The sequence below is a fragment of the Microcaecilia unicolor genome, chromosome 9, assembly GCF_901765095.1.
Source record: "Microcaecilia unicolor chromosome 9, aMicUni1.1, whole genome shotgun sequence".
Taxonomy (NCBI): Eukaryota; Metazoa; Chordata; class Amphibia; order Gymnophiona; family Siphonopidae; genus Microcaecilia; species Microcaecilia unicolor.
Genome location: NC_044039.1, coordinates 169,634,235 through 169,652,541, shown reverse-complemented (window position 1 = coordinate 169,652,541; position 18,307 = coordinate 169,634,235).

Below are 18,307 nucleotides of genomic sequence, written 5' to 3'. Positions count from 1 at the left end.
CCGTCAAGCTAACCGCCCGTACCACGTTCTCCGGCAATGAATTCCAGAGTCTAATTACACGTTGGGTGAAGAAAAATTTTCTCCGATTCGTTTTAAATTTACCACACTGTAGCTTCAACTCATGCCCTCTAGTCCTAGTATTTTTGGATAGCGTGAACAGTCGCTTCACATCCACCCGATCCATTCCACTCATTATTTTATACACTTCTATCATATCTCCCCTCAGCCGTCTCTTCTCCAAGCTGAAAAGCCCTAGCCTTCTCAGCCTCTCTTCATAGGAAAGTCGTCCCATCCCCACTATCATTTTCGTCGCCCTTCGCTGTACCTTTTCCAATTCTACTATATCTTTTTTGAGATACGGAGACCAGTACTGAACACAATACTCCAGGTGCGGTCGCACCATGGAGCGATACAACGGCATTATAACATCCGCACACCTGGACTCCATACCCTTCTTAATAACACCCAACATTCTATTCGCTTTCCTAGCCGCAGCAGCACACTGAGCAGAAGGTTTCAGCGTATCATCGACGACGACACCCAGATCCCTTTCTTGATCCGTAACTCCTAACGCGGAACCTTGCAAGACGTAGCTATAATTCGGGTTCCTCTTACCCACATGCATCACTTTGCACTTGTCAACATTGAACTTCATCTGCCACTTGCACGCCCATTCTCCCAGTCTCGCAAGGTCCTCCTGTAATCGTTCACATTCCTCCTGCGACTTGACGACCCTGAATAATTTTGTGTCATCGGCGAATTTAATTACCTCACTAGTTATTCCCATCTCTAGGTCATTTATAAATACATTAAAAAGCAACGGACCCAGCACAGACCCCTGCGGGACCCCACTAACTACCCTCCTCCACTGAGAATACTGGCCACGCAATCCTACTCTCTGCTTCCTATCTTTCAACCAGTTCTTAATCCATAATAATACCCTACCTCCGATTCCATGACTCTGCAATTTCTTCAGGAGTCTTTCGTGCGGCACTTTGTCAAACGCCTTCTGAAAATCCAGATATACAATATCAACCGGCTCCCCATTGTCCACATGTTTGCTTACCCCCTCAAAAAAATGCATTAGATTGGTGAGGCAAGACTTCCCTTCACTAAATCCGTGCTGACTTTGTCTCATCAGTCCATGTTTTGTATATGCTCTGCAATTTTATTCTTAATAATAGCCTCCACCATCTTGCCCGGCACCGACGTCAGACTCACCGGTCTATAATTTCCCGGATCTCCTCTGGAACCTTTCTTAAAAATCGGAGTAACATTGGCTACCCTCCAGTCTTCCGGTATTACACTCGATTTTAGGGACAGATTGCATATTTCTAACAGTAGCTCCGCAAGTTCATTTTTTAGTTCTATTAATACTCTGGGATGAATACCATCAGGTCCCGGTGATTTACTACTCTTCAGCTTGCTGAACTGACCCATTACATCCTCCAAGGTTACAGAGAATTTGTTTAGTTTCTCCGACTCCCCCGCTTCAAATATTCTTTCCGGCACCGGTGTCCCCCCCAAATCCTCCTCGGTGAAGACCGAAGCAAAGAATTCATTTAATTTCTCCGCTACGGCTTTGTCCTCCTTGATCGCCCCTTTACACACCATTTTCGTCCAGCGGCCCAACCGACTCTTTGGCCGGTTTCCTGCTTTTAATGTATCTAAAAAAGTTTTTACTATGTATTTTTGCTTCCAACGCTAATTTCTTCTCAAAGTCCTTTTTTGCCCTCCTTATCTCCGCTTTGCATTTGGCTTGGCATTCCTTATGATCTATCCTGTTACTTTCAGTTGGTTCTCTTCTCCACTTTCTGAAGGATTGTTTTTTGGCTCTAATGATTTCCTTTATCTTACTGTTTAGCCACGCCGGCTGACGTTTAGTCTTTTTTTCCCTTTTTTCTAATACGTGGAATATATTTGTCCTGAACCTCCAGGATGGTGTTTTTAAACAGCATCCACGCCTGATGCAAGTTTTTTACTCTGCGAGCTGCTCCTTTCAGTCTTTTTTTCACCATTTTTCTCATTTTGTCGTAATCACCCTTTCTATAGTTAAACGCTAGCGTACTTGATTTCCTAGTTTCACTTCCTTCAATGCCAATATCAAAACCGATCATATTATGATCACTGTTATCAAGCGGCCCTCGTATCGTTACCCCCCTGCACTAGATCATGAGCACCACTAAGGACTAAGTCTAGTATTTTTCCTTCTCTTGTCGGCTCCTGAACTAGCTGTTCCATGAAGCTGTCCTTGATTTCATCAAGAAATCTTATGTCCCTTGCGTGTACAGATGTTACATTACCCCAGTCTATATGCGGGTAATTGAAATCCCCCATTATTATTGTGTTGCCCAGTTTGTTTGCGTCCCTGATTTCCTTTAACATTTCCGCATCCGTCTGTTCGTCCTGGCCAGGCGGACGGTAGTACACTCCTATCACTATCCTTTTCCCCTTTGCACATGGAATTTCAATCCACAGTGATTCCAAGGAGTGTTTTGCTTCCTGCAGAATTTTCAATCTATTTGATTCAAGGCTCTCGTTAATATACAATGCTACCCCTCCACCAATCCGATTCACCCTATCACTACGATATAATTTGTACCCCGGTATGACAGTGTCCCACTGGTTATCCTCCTTCCACCAGGTCTCAGAGATGCCTATTATATCTAATTTTTCATTTAGTGCAATATATTCTAACTCCCCCATCTTATTTCTTAGGCTCCTGGCATTCGCATATAGACATTTCAAACTATGTTTGTTGTTCCTAAGTACATCATGCTTAGTACTTGACAGTATTAATTGGCAATCTTTTGTCTGATTTTTATTGTTATTTAAAGATACCCGATCTACTACAATCTCTTTTGCAACCTCACTATCAGGATACTCTATCTTCCCTGTTATGGTGATATCTTTGAAAGATACCTTATCCCGAACCATGCTCTTTTGAGCGACTGTCGGCCTTCCCCCCATTTCTAGTTTAAAAGCTGCTCTATCTCCTTCTTAAACGCCGATGCCAGCAGCCTGGTCCCACTCTGGTTAAGATGGAGCCCATCCTTTCGGAATAGGCTCCCCCTTCCCCAGAATGTTGCCCAGTTCCTAACAAATCTAAAGCCCTCCTCCCTGCACCATCGTCTCATCCACGCATTGAGACTCTGGAGCTCTGCCTGTCTCTTGGGCCCTGCGCGTGGCACAGGTAGCATTTCAGAAAATGCTACCCTGGAGGATCTGGATTTCAGCTTTCTACCTAAGAGCCTAAATTTTGCTTCCAGAACCTCTCTCCCACATTTTCCTATGTCATTGGTACCCACATGTACCAAGACAGCGGACTCCTCCCCAGCACTATCTAGAATCCTATCTAGGTGACACGTGAGGTCCGCCACCTTCGCACCAGGCAGGCAAGTCACCAGGCGATCCTCACGTCCACCAGCCACCCAGCTATCTATATGCCTAATGATCGAATCACCAAGTACAACAGCTGTCCTAACCTTTCCCTCCCGGGCAACATTTGGAGATATATCCTCGGTGCGAAAGGATAATACATCCCCTGGTGGGCAGGTCCTGGCTACAGGAGTACTTCCTACTTCACCAGGGTGATGCTCTCCTTCTAGGAGACCTCCCTCCTCCAAGGTAGCACAGGGGCTACCTGACTGGAGGTGGGACTTCTCTACAACATCCCTGTAGGTCTCCTCTATGTACCTCTCTGTCTCCCTCAGCTCCATCAAGTCTGCTACTCTAGCCTCAAGGGAACGGACACGTTCTCTGAGAGCTAGGAGCTCTTTGCATCGGGCACACACATATGACACCTCACCAATTGGGAGATAATCATACATGTGACACTCAATGCAAAAGACTGGATAGCACCCCTCTCACTGCTGGACTGCTGACTCCATCTTAGTGTTTTTTGAGTTTTTCCGTAATTTAAAACTTGCTAAAGTATTACGGATATCAGCCTATCACTAACTTACAGTTCCTCCTTTAAACCCCAATCTTCAAGTTCCGAAAGCACAAGCAAAATTTGTTCACTTACCAGAGAAATATCCTCTTCTCCCAGAACTTATTAGAAGGAAAGCTTTCGCGCGCCGTTAGGTGCGCGGCACCTTGAGCAGAGGCCCCGAGTGGATCGGAACGGACCTGGGAGTCACTCTGGCGAAGGCTCCGAGGATATGCAGATGAGCTGCAAGTCCTCCACGGCACCTGAGAAGGCAACCGGTGGGAGAGCTGGGCACCTCTCAACCAGACTATCCAATCCTTCCAGCACCACTACTCGACTGAGTAGACGGGCTAGTGCTGTTTTCCCTAAGTGTGATAGGTCATGAGCTTGAGACACTACAGGCCAAGCTAGGTGGCGTGGCACCAGAACTCTAGTATCAGGGAGATGTAACCAGCCATCAGGTCTCCTTACTGCACCTTCTTCTTGAGCCCATTTCTCTTCCGTTTGGGTATACATAGGTGTCCATTCTTGCAGTCGAATTTGGAACAGGGGAGTCACAGTACTTGCTGGGGGTCCTCGAGCAGCTTCCTTGGCCACCCGATCAGCATGGCGGTTCCCTCGGGCCACTGGAGTATCTATCCTTTGGTGTCCCCTGCAATGAATAACAGCTACCTTCTTAGGTGCCCAAACAGCCTCTAGCAGCTGAAGTATTTCAGGTCCATACTTAACAGGTTGGCCTGCAGCATTTATGAGTCCCTTTTCCTTATACAAAGCTCCATGAGCATGTAGGGTTGTGAAGGCATACTTGGAATCAGTATAAATGTTGGTTACCAGTCCTGCTGCTAACTCCAGAGCTCGTATGAGGGCCACAAGTTCTGCTTTCTGGGCTGAAGTTCCTTGGGGCAGGGCTCTTGCTTCTATCACCTTGTCTTCTGTCACCACAGCATAGCCTGCCAGTCGCTTAGAGTTCTCCACATAACTGCTTCCATCTGTAAAATAAATTACATCTGGGTCCCTCCACGGCACATCTTTAAGATCTGGTCGACTGGAGTACACTTCATCCATAGTTTGGATACAGTCATGATCTGGTGGTCCCTCAGATGCTGGCAAAAGAGTGGCAGGATTAAATGTAGCCACTGTTTCCAGGTGTATCCGTGGATTCTCACACAAACTGGCTTGGTACTTAACCATGCGGTTATTTGTAAACCAGTGGTTGCCCTTATACTCCATGAGGGTAAGAACTGCATGGGGGGACTTTAACAACCAGTTCTTGCCCCAAGGTCAACTTATCAGCTTCCTGGACCAGTAAGGCTGTTGCTGCAATGGCCCTCATGCAGGCTGGCCATCCTTTAGCCACTCCATCCAGCTGTTTAGACAGGTATGCAACAGGCCTCTGCCAGGATCCCATCATCTGGGTCAGCACACCCAGAGCAACCCCCTGTCTCTCATGGGCATACAGTGAGAAAGGTTTCTCCACATCAGGAAGGCCTAACGCAGGGGCTTGGAGTAGGGCTTTCTTTATGGCAATGAAGGATTGTTGAGCTGTAGGTCCCCATTCAAATGGTTCCTTTTCACCCCCCTTTGTGGCCTGGTAAAGGGGTTTCGCCATCAATGCAAAATTTGGAATCCAAATTCTGCAGAATCCAGCTGCTCCCAGGAATTCCCTAACTTCTCTTCTGGACTTGGGTTGGGGAATTGCAGCTACCGCTTGCTTCCTACTAGCATCCAGTCTCCTACTTCCCTGGGAAATGCAAAAGCCCAGATACTTCACTTCTGACTGACAAAGTTGGGCCTTTGAGCGTGAGACCTTATAGCCTGCATCCAAGAGTAGCTCCAGCAATTCTCTGGTAGCCTCAAAACACTCTTCCTGGGTCACTGCTGCAATCAGGAGGTCATCTACATACTGGAGTAAAACTCGCCTGGAAGGCTCAGATTTAAAAGTCTTAAGGTCTTGTCCTAGGGCTGTCCCAAAAATGGTGGGGGAATTCTTGAACCCCTGTGGCAGGCGAGTCCATGTATACTGAAGCTTCCTTCCTGTTACTGGGTTTTCCCATTGAAAGGCAAAAAGCAATTGACTAGCGGGGGCCACCCGAATACAAAAGAAGGCATCTTTTAGGTCTAGGGTCGTGAAATGGGTAGCTCCAGAAGGTATCAATCCTAGCAGGACATATGGATTAGGCACTACAGGGTGTAATGAAATAGTGGATTTGTTAACCACTCGTAAGTCTTGGACTGGCCGGTAGTCCTCAGTCCCTGGCTTCTGAACTGGCAATAGTGGCGTATTCCATGGAGACTGGCAAGGACGAATAATTCCATGGGATAACAGACGATTCAAATGTGCTTGAATCCCTTCCAGAGCCTTTCTGGGAATTGGGTATTGGCGAAGATGGATTGGCCGGGCACTTGGAAGTAAGTCTACATGTACAGGAGGAATATTTCGGGCCAACCCTGGGGGATTATCTTCTGCCCATACCCCACTGACCTGAAAGCTGTCTGCCAGGGGTAGGTCAACTTGGCCATGTGACTGATGCAGCCGCCATTCTTCTTCAAGAGGGCAGCAGAAACTCAGTATACCCTTAGGGCTGGATGTTGGGGGCCGAAAGGAGACTGAAGTCTGGCCATCAGAGTCAAAAGAAATTTGGGCCCTAAGCTTGGACAGCAGGTCTCGGCCTAACAAAGGGATTGGACAGTCTGGCATATACAGGAATTCATGAGTGACTATGTGTGAGCCTAATTGGCATCTACGGGTTGTCAGGAAGGGCCTCCGGTTCTGCACCCGCGTGGCTCCCACCACTCGGACAGTTTTTCCAGACACAGGCGCTAATCGCTCCGTCACAACAGAATGTTCAGCTCCTGTATCAATCATAAATGGAATTGAGCGGCTCCCTATAGTTAACTTGACCATAGGTTCCTGGGAGCCCAGTTTGTAGGAACCCGGTCTGTCCTATTCGTCCCATTCTGCCATCTCGGCTATCCCGATGATGTCAGATTCAGGAGGCTCATATCTTCCCTCTCGAACTCGGCCTCGGCTTTCTCGATCTCCTGGTCCCCTTCTCAGTCCCTGGCGCCTCTGGGGGCATTCATTTTTCCAGTGCCCTCTTTCCTTACAATAGGCACACTGATCCTTCTCCAATCTTGGTCTGGGATTCTCCCCCCTTGGCCGGGATTGATTGAAGGAATCTCGGGGCCTGGCTGGTGGTCCGGGGTCCCACTTTGGCTTCCCATTAGCTAGAGGTCGACCCCGGTTAAGGGTGGAATTAGTAATGGCTGCCGCTAAAAGGTCGGCCTTCTTCTGCATCTTCCGGTCAGCCTCTCGGCGCACCTCCTGATCTCTATTAATGAAAACCTTGGTTGCGATCTCAATTAGCTGGGTGGTATTCATCCCTGCGAATCCCTCCTGACGCTGCAACTTCTTCCGGATATCTGGCATACTCTGGGCCACCAATGCACTATTCACCATTCTCTGGTTTTCTTGGGCTTCAGGGTCAAATGGGGTGTATGTTCTGTAGGCTTCAATTAGTCGCTCTAGAAAGGCCCCAGGGGATTCAGTTGCCCCTTGGAGAATTTCAGAGACCTTTGCCAGATTAATGGGCCTCTTTATGCCTTTCCTCATACCTTCCAGTAAGTCCCGGCAATAGCCAGACAACAGTTCATAGTGCTGCCCATCATTTGGATCCCAATCTGGAGCTGCGCGAGGAAACCGAGCTCTAACCCACCCCTCTAGGTCCGGTGTCCTCTCGGGAGCACGTGCTCGCGTGATGGCCTCAGCATTTTGCAAAATCTTCCGCCTCTCCTCAGTTGTGAAGAGGGTCAGGAGAAGTTGTTGACAATCAGTCCAGGTTGGGTTATGGGTGGCCATAATGCTAGCCACTAGGTCCACCACTGCCTGAGGCTTTTCAGTATAAGAGGGGTAATGCGTCTTCCAATTCAGGAGATCGGTGGTTGTGAAGGGTACATACTGATAGGCCTGTGCCTGTATAACCTGACCCTGATTATTAGGATCCGGTCGAGTGGTAGTTACCTGGCGGAGGGGCAGAACTCTCGAGGAGGTGGGAATAGAACCTGAGGTAGAGCCAGGAGCTACCCTCCTATCATGCTCAAAAGTGATTGCAGCGGGTCTAACCCATTCAGTGGAGGTGTGTTGAACCCCTGAGGGATGGGGAGGGGTACTCATAGACTGAGAGGTGGTCACAGGTGAGTCAGTCCATTGAAAGGGATGCCGGGCCCCTGATGAGTGGGTAGGGGTATTAGAGGGAGAGGCTGGGCTGTCGGGAGTTGAGGAGTCAGGGAGTGGAACCCAAAACGGGTCTTCAGAGGTTAACAGGAGAGGATGTGGCACAGAAGGGTAGAGACTGGGTGAAAAGTCCAACCTAGGGTGTGGCAGGTTTGGCACAGGAGGGGAAGAACTATCCGGAGAAGCCTGTGCTGGAGAGGCTTGGGCTGGGCGGCGTGGATCTCTGGGGGTAGCACGGAACCCCAACAATGGGCCATAAGGTGGTGGCTCAAGGTCTGAGGGGTCATCAGAGAGTATGGGTTTCTCAGACAGGGTAGGGGCGGAAGCCACCGATTGGGTGGTAGGCTTCCTGGGGCTCTTTCCCTCTTCTAGTTTAGATTTTCTAATCTTTCTTTGAACACGGCCTAACATGAATTTTACTGGGGATCCCATATAAGTTTTCAACCAGGAGGGAGGGTCAGTCACAAGGCTGTCCCAGGAATCTATATAAGGGAGTTGTTCAGAATATTCTGGTTCTCCTACAACTATGCTGTAGACCTTCCGGATTACTTCAATATCTAAGCTGCCACTAGGGGGCCACCCCACTCCCATAGGTGGCCACTCAACTTCACACAAGGTTCTTAAAGTACTTGAGCTTAAAGTCTGTCCATAGTCATTAATTAAAAAGCCTTTTTTAAAATTCTTAAGCATACAATCTAGGGGGGTAGCAATTTGTCTAGATGATGTCCCACCCATAATGCTTACAGTTACAACACACAAAAAAGGAAGGAATTTTTGAGAATGCAGTAAGGGGTCTCCACTCTTTTAACATTCAAGCATCACACATTCCATACAGAAAATCCCACCCAACAATTTCAGATTTCTCAGATACAGATAAGCTCAAGCGTTTTCGCTTCTAGTCCCCGCGACTAGAAGGTACTAGGGCCTTCGCTGAGAGTTGATCAGGCTCTCCTTCCTTCAATTTTTTTGAGGGGCTGGTTTACAATCTTCTAGCTAGAATTACAATACAGAATACAGAATACATACCCAGCGAATGTTCTCCAGTCAGTTGGGTGCTGGGATTAATGCAGGATTCATCCCACCGCTGCCACCAAGAATTGTTGCAGGAATGGATGCATGAATTTGTGATGCTTCAGGAGTCAGACAGCACACACCAGAATGAGAGAGAAATCTTCTTTATTTGCCAGCAAACAAAGCAGGACATCAGTTCTAGCTCTCTTCTCTTTCTCTCAGCTCTTTTTGTGTCATGTGGCTTCTGTCTCAGCTGCTTCTCTTCTGCTGTCTCTCCTGTTGTCTTCCAGCTTTCTTCCTTTCTTCTTTCTGATGTAAACTGCTTCTGCTCCTACTTAAATACTGTTCTATCCCCCTCCTAGCCTTGCCCCCCCTTACTCTCCAATTGGTTAAGGAATAGATTGGTCACTTTGCCTCAACCAATCATTACTTTTGAAATATCAGTTACATAGGTTTGGTATTCCTCAAACTGACCTCTAACCTGGGGCCCCTCAAGCCAGACATTTGGTCTCCAGAACTCTTATATTTTCCTTATGATTAATGTCTCATCTATAGCTTAAACTGGGTTCCCTTAGAGACCAAGAGGCCCTAGTGAGATTGGTTATTCTCATATTCCTAGTCTGGTTCATACTAACTGCTAACTAAACTCTGGCATTCATTAAAGAGGTCAAAAGTCAGTCTTACTTAATGGCATACGGCTATGGTCTGTTATTACTTTCAGGAGGCCAGTCCTACACTTAGCTATAATTAATCAAGACTTTTCCTGACCTTTTTCACCTATCAGCTTATACACAGAACCAGCCAGAACTATGGCTAAGTCAAACCACATGTTGATCTCTTCACTGCAGTCTTTGCTTAGAAAATACAGCAGAGAGTAACATTAGATTTAAAAAGGTATTCTACATTTAACTACACAGAGTAAACATATTCTAAAATGAGCATCCTTATAACACATATTCTAAATATCAAAAACTTGTAAATACTAATCTATTGCCTCTCTCTCTAAATAGTATTTTCTATCTTGTAAACTACAATATATCTGGCTCATGCCAGAGCTTACAAAGGCTGCTCAGCATGCCTAATAATATACAGATGTGCCAGCTAGCATTGGCAATTCACAAGGGTGAAAGAAATTCCTGTCTTTGACCTTTCTAACCCAGCCCGGCAGCTAGACTTCTAGTAATTAATTCCAGCCTGCATTCCTCCACTGTACTTGCAAAACTGAGAATTTGCAGAAATAGTATTTGAGCACCTTTAACCAAAATTAACCCTTAATATGATTTCTCAGAATTATTCAATTTCTTTTGCCCACTGCCTCAGTAGAACTAGAGGACATGAATTGATGTTGAAAGGGGGCAGACTCAGGAGAAATGTCAGGAAGGATTTTTTCATGGGGAGGGTGGTGGATACATGGAATGCTGTCCCACGGGAGGTGGTGGAGATGAAAACGGTAATGGAATTCAAACATGCGTGGGATAAACGCAAAGGAATCCTGTTTAGAAGGAATGGATCCATGAAATCTTAGCAGAGATTGGGTGGCTACGCCAGTAATTGTGAAGCAAAACCAGTGCTGGGCCGACTTCTACGGTCTATGCCCTGATCGTGACTGAATAGATATTTGTTGGGCAGACTGGATGGACCGTACAGGCCTTTATCTGCCGTCATTTACTATGTTACTTTCAGGCTTATTTTCAAAAGTGATCGCCGGCCATCTTCCAACATAAATTGGGAGATGGCCGGTGATCTCGCAAAAGCGGGGAAATTGGTATAATCGAAAGCGGCGTTTTTGACACCATAGCCGCTTTCCCGTTGCTGCGCCGGCGAAAGTTCAAAAGGGCGTGTCGGCAGTGAAGTGAAGGTGGGGCATGGGCGTGGCTACCAGATGGCCGGCTTTTGCTGATAATGGAAAACAAAAAAGTGGCATTCATCAGTATTTCGCTGGGTTTACTTGGTCCTTTCATTTTCACGACCAAGCCTCAAAAATGTGCCACAATTGACCAGATGACCACCGGAGGGAATGGGGGATGACCTCCCCATACTCCCCCAGTGGCCACCAACCCCCTCCCACACTAAACAAATTAAAATAAAACACTTTTTTGCCAGCCTCTATGCCAGCCTCAAATGTCATACCCAGCTCCCTGACAGCAGTATGCAAGTCCCTGGAGCAGTTTTTAATGGGTGCAGTGCACTTCAGGCAGGCAGACCCAGGTCCATCCCCCCCTACCTGTTACACATGTGGTGCTAAGTGTTGAGCCCTCCAAACTCCCCCAAAACCCACTGTACCCACATGTAGGTGCCCCCCTTCACCCATAAGGGCTATGGTAATGGTGTAGAGTTGTGGGGAGTGGGTTTGGGGGGATTTGGGGGGCTCAGCACCCAAGAGGGAGCTATACACCTGGGAACTATTTGTGTATTTTTTAAACATTTTTAGAAGTGCCTCCTAGGGTGCCCGGTTGGTGTCCTGGCATGTCAGGGGGACCAGTGCACTACAAATGCTGGCTCCTCCCATGACCAAATGCCTTGGATTTCACTGGGTTTGAGATGGCCGGCATTTTTTTTCCATTATTGCTGAAAAACAAAACCGGCTATCGCAAACCTGGCGAACTCTGGCATTTGGCCGGGCTAAACCGTATTATCAAAAAAAAAGATGGCAGGCCATCTTTTTTGAAAATATGGTTCCGGCCAGCTGTTGCGCCGCCGCCAAAATAGATTGCTGGCGACCTATTTCGCCAGCGACGTTCGATTATGCCCCTCTATGTTACTTTGACTGGCTACACCTCTGGGTAAGCCACCCTCTCTTTTGGTGTTGTACTAGTTATACTTGTGTTTTTAGAAACCATTGTTAAAAATGTGAATTTTTTTTAGCTTTTGTCTATCCCATTATGAAGAGGTTTACTACTATTTTTATATGAGTTATTTATATACAGTATATGTTCTTATGTTCATTTTAATAGTTTACCCTTTATGCTTTTATGTATATGTCCTTTAACTGTATGTATGCTTAAAGTATTCATCCGCCCCTGAGGCAGCCATTTGATGAAACATGGCCATGTCGGGTGACATTGTTTAGACCTGGGAGTTAAAGGTGATATCATGGCTACTCTAGTCAGGACAATCTATAAGGAGAAGACTAGGAGCATTTACAGTCACAGCAGCCACTTAAGCTCTGTGCTGTAACTGGGACAGTGGGAACAGGGAACCTGCTGTATCCGCTCTTAAGACAAAGGAGGAAAGGAGACCCTTGGCTCAGTTGTGGAAGAGTGGCCTAATGGTTAGCACAGCGGAGTTTATGTGTACATCTAATAGCGCTATAGAAATGATTAGTAATAGTAGTATTTCCAGCAGGGCAAGCAGGATAATCTATCATTGACATAGCATCCTGGAACAGCTCTAGTGCTTGAAAAAGAAACGTCAAACTGCTTACTGCACCAAGTCTCCTGGGGACCATTATACATCCCGTTGGGACCCCGCAACCTAAAGTACTGCACAGGAGTCTCAGAATCTCTGAGTCTCTCTGTGTCTCTAACAACAAAGACTGTAAGTGCCTATCACCTTTGATGCTTGTCTATACTACTTGCTACTCTATTATTAAGGAGAGTTAACGAGAGGATGTTCACATATTCTCCCAAATATTGTTCTATTACTGCCTCTGGCAAAGTCACTGCCTCTGCTATTGTTATTGTCCCAATTATTTACCAAGAAAACTTGTTGGTTCAGAACATCAATACTAGAGTGGTTGGATTATTGACTGTGGGGACAATACAGATTGTGTGGGCTAACCGCCTATGGCTTCCCGATGTTTGTTGGTTCTGGCCCTGGTGCTAAGCCAATAAATTCTTTATGTGAGATGTCCCTACATAGAGTCTCCAGGCATACCACAGGATCCCCCTTACTCTTCTCTCTCCAAGACTTAGTTCTCTTCCCTTCTTAACAATTTCTCCTCATGCTCAACCTTTCTGGGCTTGTTAAGTAGAATGCAACCAAAGCTTGGGGCCTACCTGCTATTTCTTCGAGCATGTACTCACACTGCTTATGAGTTCCAGTCCTTTCCCCAACTTGGATGGGGAACTGGTTGCAGCTTCTTTCTCCTCGCTCTGCTTCTCCTTAAGGATAGTATGAGATCTCTTCCCTAAGATACCTTTGCAGCACTTTCATACATTTGTGCCTCATTTTAAGCACCATGAAGGGATGTGCTTAGCACCAATTCTATAAGGGTGTTCCTGCCCGGTTAAACCCCCACTGAGTTAGCTGGCTGACGATATTCAGCAGCATTTAATTGGGTAGTGTGACTAAATATTTCCACTAACCGGCTAGGTTAGGGGCGATCTGGGGGTGGCATTGGGCAGATCCTGCACTTGGCCAGTTAGTGGTGATAATCATCTGCTGACCGGCTAAGGAAGCACATAAATTTAGGATGGCAAAATGCCTGTCCTAACTTTATCTGCCGAGTTAAACAGGTATTGGTTTGAATATCGGCTGGCGCCTGGTTAACTTCTGAGTCGGCGCACATGCTTGGATATTCAATACTGAGAGCTGAAATGCCCCAATATTGAGTATCTGGGATTAGTTCAGCCTTGCAGCTGTGAACGGCTTATATGCCACTTGCCACCATGGGCTGAATAATATATTATCCCACTGTTTCTAGAATAGTTCCTAGCACTTACAAAGGTAACTGCCACTTACTGGTGCTGATCACACATGTAAGCTTTATTATTCTATAAACTAGGTGCAAGCTTATACAATTGCCTTTCCCTTATTTTTCACCTCTCTCCCTTAGCCTCTTGGATGGAAGGCTAAGGTCCTGATGGGCCCCAGTGCAGGAAACTTACCAATGTTTACACTACATTTTTACGTAGTGACTTCCCCCCTGCATGAAGGAAAGAAAGAAGCCCTGAGCAACTGCAGCTAGGTTTTATACATCTCTCCAAATCCAGAGGATCTGGTGTTACTGGGCTGCTTCCCCAGAATAGACCACCCCTTCATTAGTACACACACACACACACACACACACACACAGAGTACAGACCTGTGGTGAAGAGGTGCTGAAAGGAGAGCTGCTGAACAATGCAGAGGGGAGGGGGCCCCCCTGCAGGAGGGCCCCAGGCTGAAAGGCCTAGCACACTTGGAGCTGAGAAACACTATGAAGGGGAGGCTTCCTCCACCCAAGCCCCAAGCATGCAACCAGGAGAACCAGGAGAGCCCAGGCCTGTGGACGGAGGAAGGACCAGAGCCCAGCAGCGCTTGCTGAGGAGCCAGCTCACCCTGACTGTAAGTCCTGGCCATAACATTCCTAAGCTGGGTGAAGAACAGGGGGCAAGAAGGCAGGGCCCGGGTTCCAGAGCAGGGTTCTCTGCATCCAGTATCAGAGGAGAGGTGGTGGAAGAGAATAGCGGAGAGTCTGAAGAGGACGTTAGTGAGGAAGAAGAGGAGGAGAAGGAATCCAGGCCTAGGGCCTGGCAGAAGAAAGAGGCCCAGCATATGACTCCTGAAGAGGTAATTAGATCAGTGAAGAAAATGAATCGAGTAGAAGGTGAAATAGAGGTACTGAGGAAGCGGCTGAAGCTAGCAAAAACTATGTGTAACCTGGCTTCCACTGGCCCACGAGACAAGTATGTTAAGGGAGTTGAAGCGCTCCAGAAGCGGCTTACAGCAAAACAAAGGCAGCTGCAAAAACTAAAGAACTGCAGAGATAATCCCCTTCGTGAGGTTTTCCTGAACAGGGAACGCATGCAGCAGACCCAGACGCAGTCCCAGATCCAGCAGGAAGCAGAACCCAGAGACACACAGGACTCCGTGGTTCCAGACACCCCAGAGGCTATGCTGGAAGGGACAGCAGGGGAAGAGAAACAGCAGCAGCCAGAAGGAGGGAAAGACAAGACTGACACAAATAATTCCCAGTTATCATCAGTATTTTATTTCCTACAGGATTCCCAAGAGCTAGGTGCTCCATCCACTTACCAGCCTTGTAGAACAGAGGCTCCTAGTCCAGTTGTGGCAGGTACTGTGGATAAGGAGGGGCTCCAGCACTGCATGCAGCAAGAGAGCCTGGCAAGTTTGGAACACAAAAGAGCTATGAAACTGAAAAAAATTCAAAAACGTCCCTTATACTTAGAGAGCTGGCAGGGCATAGCCGAACCCACAGAGAAGAGCTCAGGTTTGCTGGGAGAGACAGAGAAGAAAGACAGCCTGGAGAATCAGAACAGTTTGAATGCTGAGGAGAATCAGAACAGTTTGAATGCTGAGGTAGGAGAAGAATCACTACACACTGAGCAAGTACAGAAGTTACCAGGAACAACGGGAGGGAAAGTAGAGCAAAAACAAGGGGTTTTGCAGATGGAGACAGAGACTAAAGAGGATGGAAAAGTACAGGAATGGAGTAGTGGAGTACTACAAGAGATGGAAGAAGCTGAGAGCAAATATGGTGGACAGAGGGCGGGAACATCGTGGGAACACCACAGTCACTCATGGACAGAATTGATAGGGCAGACCTCTGAGCAGGGCTGTCCAAGAGCTGCCATCCAATCTCAATCAGAAGTGCTGATGACATCATGGGGGAAGCTCAGTGACAGGCAGGGGCTCCCAATAGATTCTGCCACTCAGAAACAAGAAGAAAGAGCAGAAGGGAGCTTCTCAGAAACTCATGCCCATCAAAGCAGGAGTCCCAGAAAGGAGAGAGAGAATTGTGGAGAGTGTCAGCTGCACCAGGAGGCGGAGCCAAGACCCAGATCGAGTGAGACAGGGCATGGAGGAGAGTGTCAGCTGCACCAGGAGGTGGAGCCAAGACCCAGACTGAGTAAGACATTGCCAGATACAGAGAGAGTACATGAAGGAGAGTGTCAGTTGCACCAGGGGGCGGAGCCAAGTCCCAGACCCAGTAAGACAGAGCATGGAGGAGAGTGTCAGCTGCACCAGGAGGCAGAGCCAAGACCCAGACTGAGTAAGACAGTGCCAGATACAGAGAGAGTACATGAAGGAGAGTGTCAGCTGCACCAGGAGGCGGAGCCAAGACTCAGACTGAGTATGACAGTGTCAGAAACAGAGAAAGTGCATGGAGGAGAGTGTCAGCTACAAGAGGAGACAGATCCCAGACCTGGTCTGAGTGGGACAGTTGCAGAGCAAGGGAACGAGTGCTGGTTGGGAACAGCAGCAACTGGCAAAGGACTGGAAGTAGAATATTGCAGAGGGGGAAGAGACAGAAACAGCACAAGTGAACTGAACATAGTGGGGTTAGTGGACATGGGAGAGGAGGGAGGGGAAGAGAGGGGGAGGGGAGGAAGGCAGGAAGGGAGTGGGGAAGGGGGGAGCATACTGGTATCAGCCCCTTTATCCTTTGCAGCAGTAGTACGGGGAGGAGGGGCAGAGACAGGGAAGGAGGAGGGGAGGCAGGAGTCAGACATGGAGACAAGGGGAAATCCATTTTCTGGTCCGTTGCGGGGTCCCGGGAGCGGTGTTACCCCAAAACGTCGAAATGTTGTCCAGCTGCGTTGGGTGGGCACAGGGGTAGCACCACCTAGAGAGGTTGTTTTAAGAATGGTATTCTCCCTTGGCTTTATCCCTGAAGATTTGTATGCATGCATACACCCTGTGGGAATCCCTGAATATGATATTAGTTTCTTAACAGGGCGAGGTTTGGACCTGTTTTGGGAAAAGTACACAGAGGTGCAGCATCAGGGTAGATGGGTGGATTTTAAGGCTGTCCCCATCAGTAGACAGGACGCAGTCCAGATTACCATTTTGGTACGTAATGAATCTCTTATGGCTGCAGACCTGTCATACTGGTTGGGACGGTATGCCGAAATTAGGACCCCATTAAGCAAAATACCAGACCAGAGTCGTGTGTGGGCGGGGGGGTGGAGTGCCCTTGTAAAATTAAAACAGGCAGGCTATGTCACCCAACATATACCTTCAGCCGCATACATTGGAAGGGATCGAATTCAATGCTTTTATGCAGGACAACCCAGACAGTGCTACAGGTGCGGATCTTTCCGTCACTTAAGCATGTCATGTACAGTGTTAAAGTGCTCGCGATGTGGTAGTACAGATCATGACACCAGCGACTGCACTACCATACGCTGTAACCTGTGTGGAGGCTTGGGGCACCCTTTTAGCAAGTGCCCACAAGCATCGCACAATCAGGTAGAGGAAGAGAGGAGGGGGGAGGAAGGGGCACAAGCAGAAACTACAAGGATACAAGGACAGAAGCGGGAAGCATTAAAGGGATTAATGGATAAATCAAATACCACTATTCATACAGAGGCAGGCACTAAGGGAAAGGGAAAGGGGGAGAAAAGGGCATCAGGTTTGGATCACATTCAAAGAAGGGGTATTTGTGAAAGGATGGAAGAAGGAGGTGGGGAGAAGGGGGGAGAAGAAGGGGAAGCATGGACCCTGGTAGGGAAACATGGAGGGAAGGGGGGTCGGAGGAAGGAGGGGAGGGGGCTAGCCCGAGCGGGGAGAACAGATATTCTGGAGAAGAGCCAGAGTAATCGATATGCAGTGTTTCAGGTTTCAGGTGAAGGAGAGGGTGATCTTGAGATGAATCCACCCCAAAGGGAGGTTTTGGAGGAGAAGAGGAGGGAGGGGAGGGGAGCAAGGAATGAATCATCTGAAAGACTTAACAGAGAGGAGCCAGCAGTGTTACCCCCCAGTCTAACATCACATCCTACTAGTTTAACGAAGGGCCTCATGCAGGAAATAGAGGAGGGTAAGGAAGGGATGAAAGGGGAAAGGGCTGGTCCAGAGGAAACCAAGAAAAAAAAGGGTAGAAAGAAAGCCGGGGAAGATGACTCAGAGTGGGAGGATTTGGAATTAGAAGAAATTATAGAGGATCCTGAAGAAATGATGGGGGCAGGAATATCTGTGAAGAGGGATTGCGGTGAAGAGATGAGGAGGGGTAAGAAATTTAAGAAATAAACCATGGCTGCCTTGTCCTTAATCTTTGCAACTCTGAATGTAGCCAGCATAAAGGCAGAGAGAACTAGATTTGTCGCCTTTAGCGATTTGACCCAGTGCAAGGTAGACTGCATCCTGTTGCAGGAGACTCATTTGGATTCTTTGCAGCTCCTGCACCGGGCCAAGAGAGATTGGAAAGGGGGGCCCTCATTCTGGTCTCTGGCCAAAGAAAGATGCGC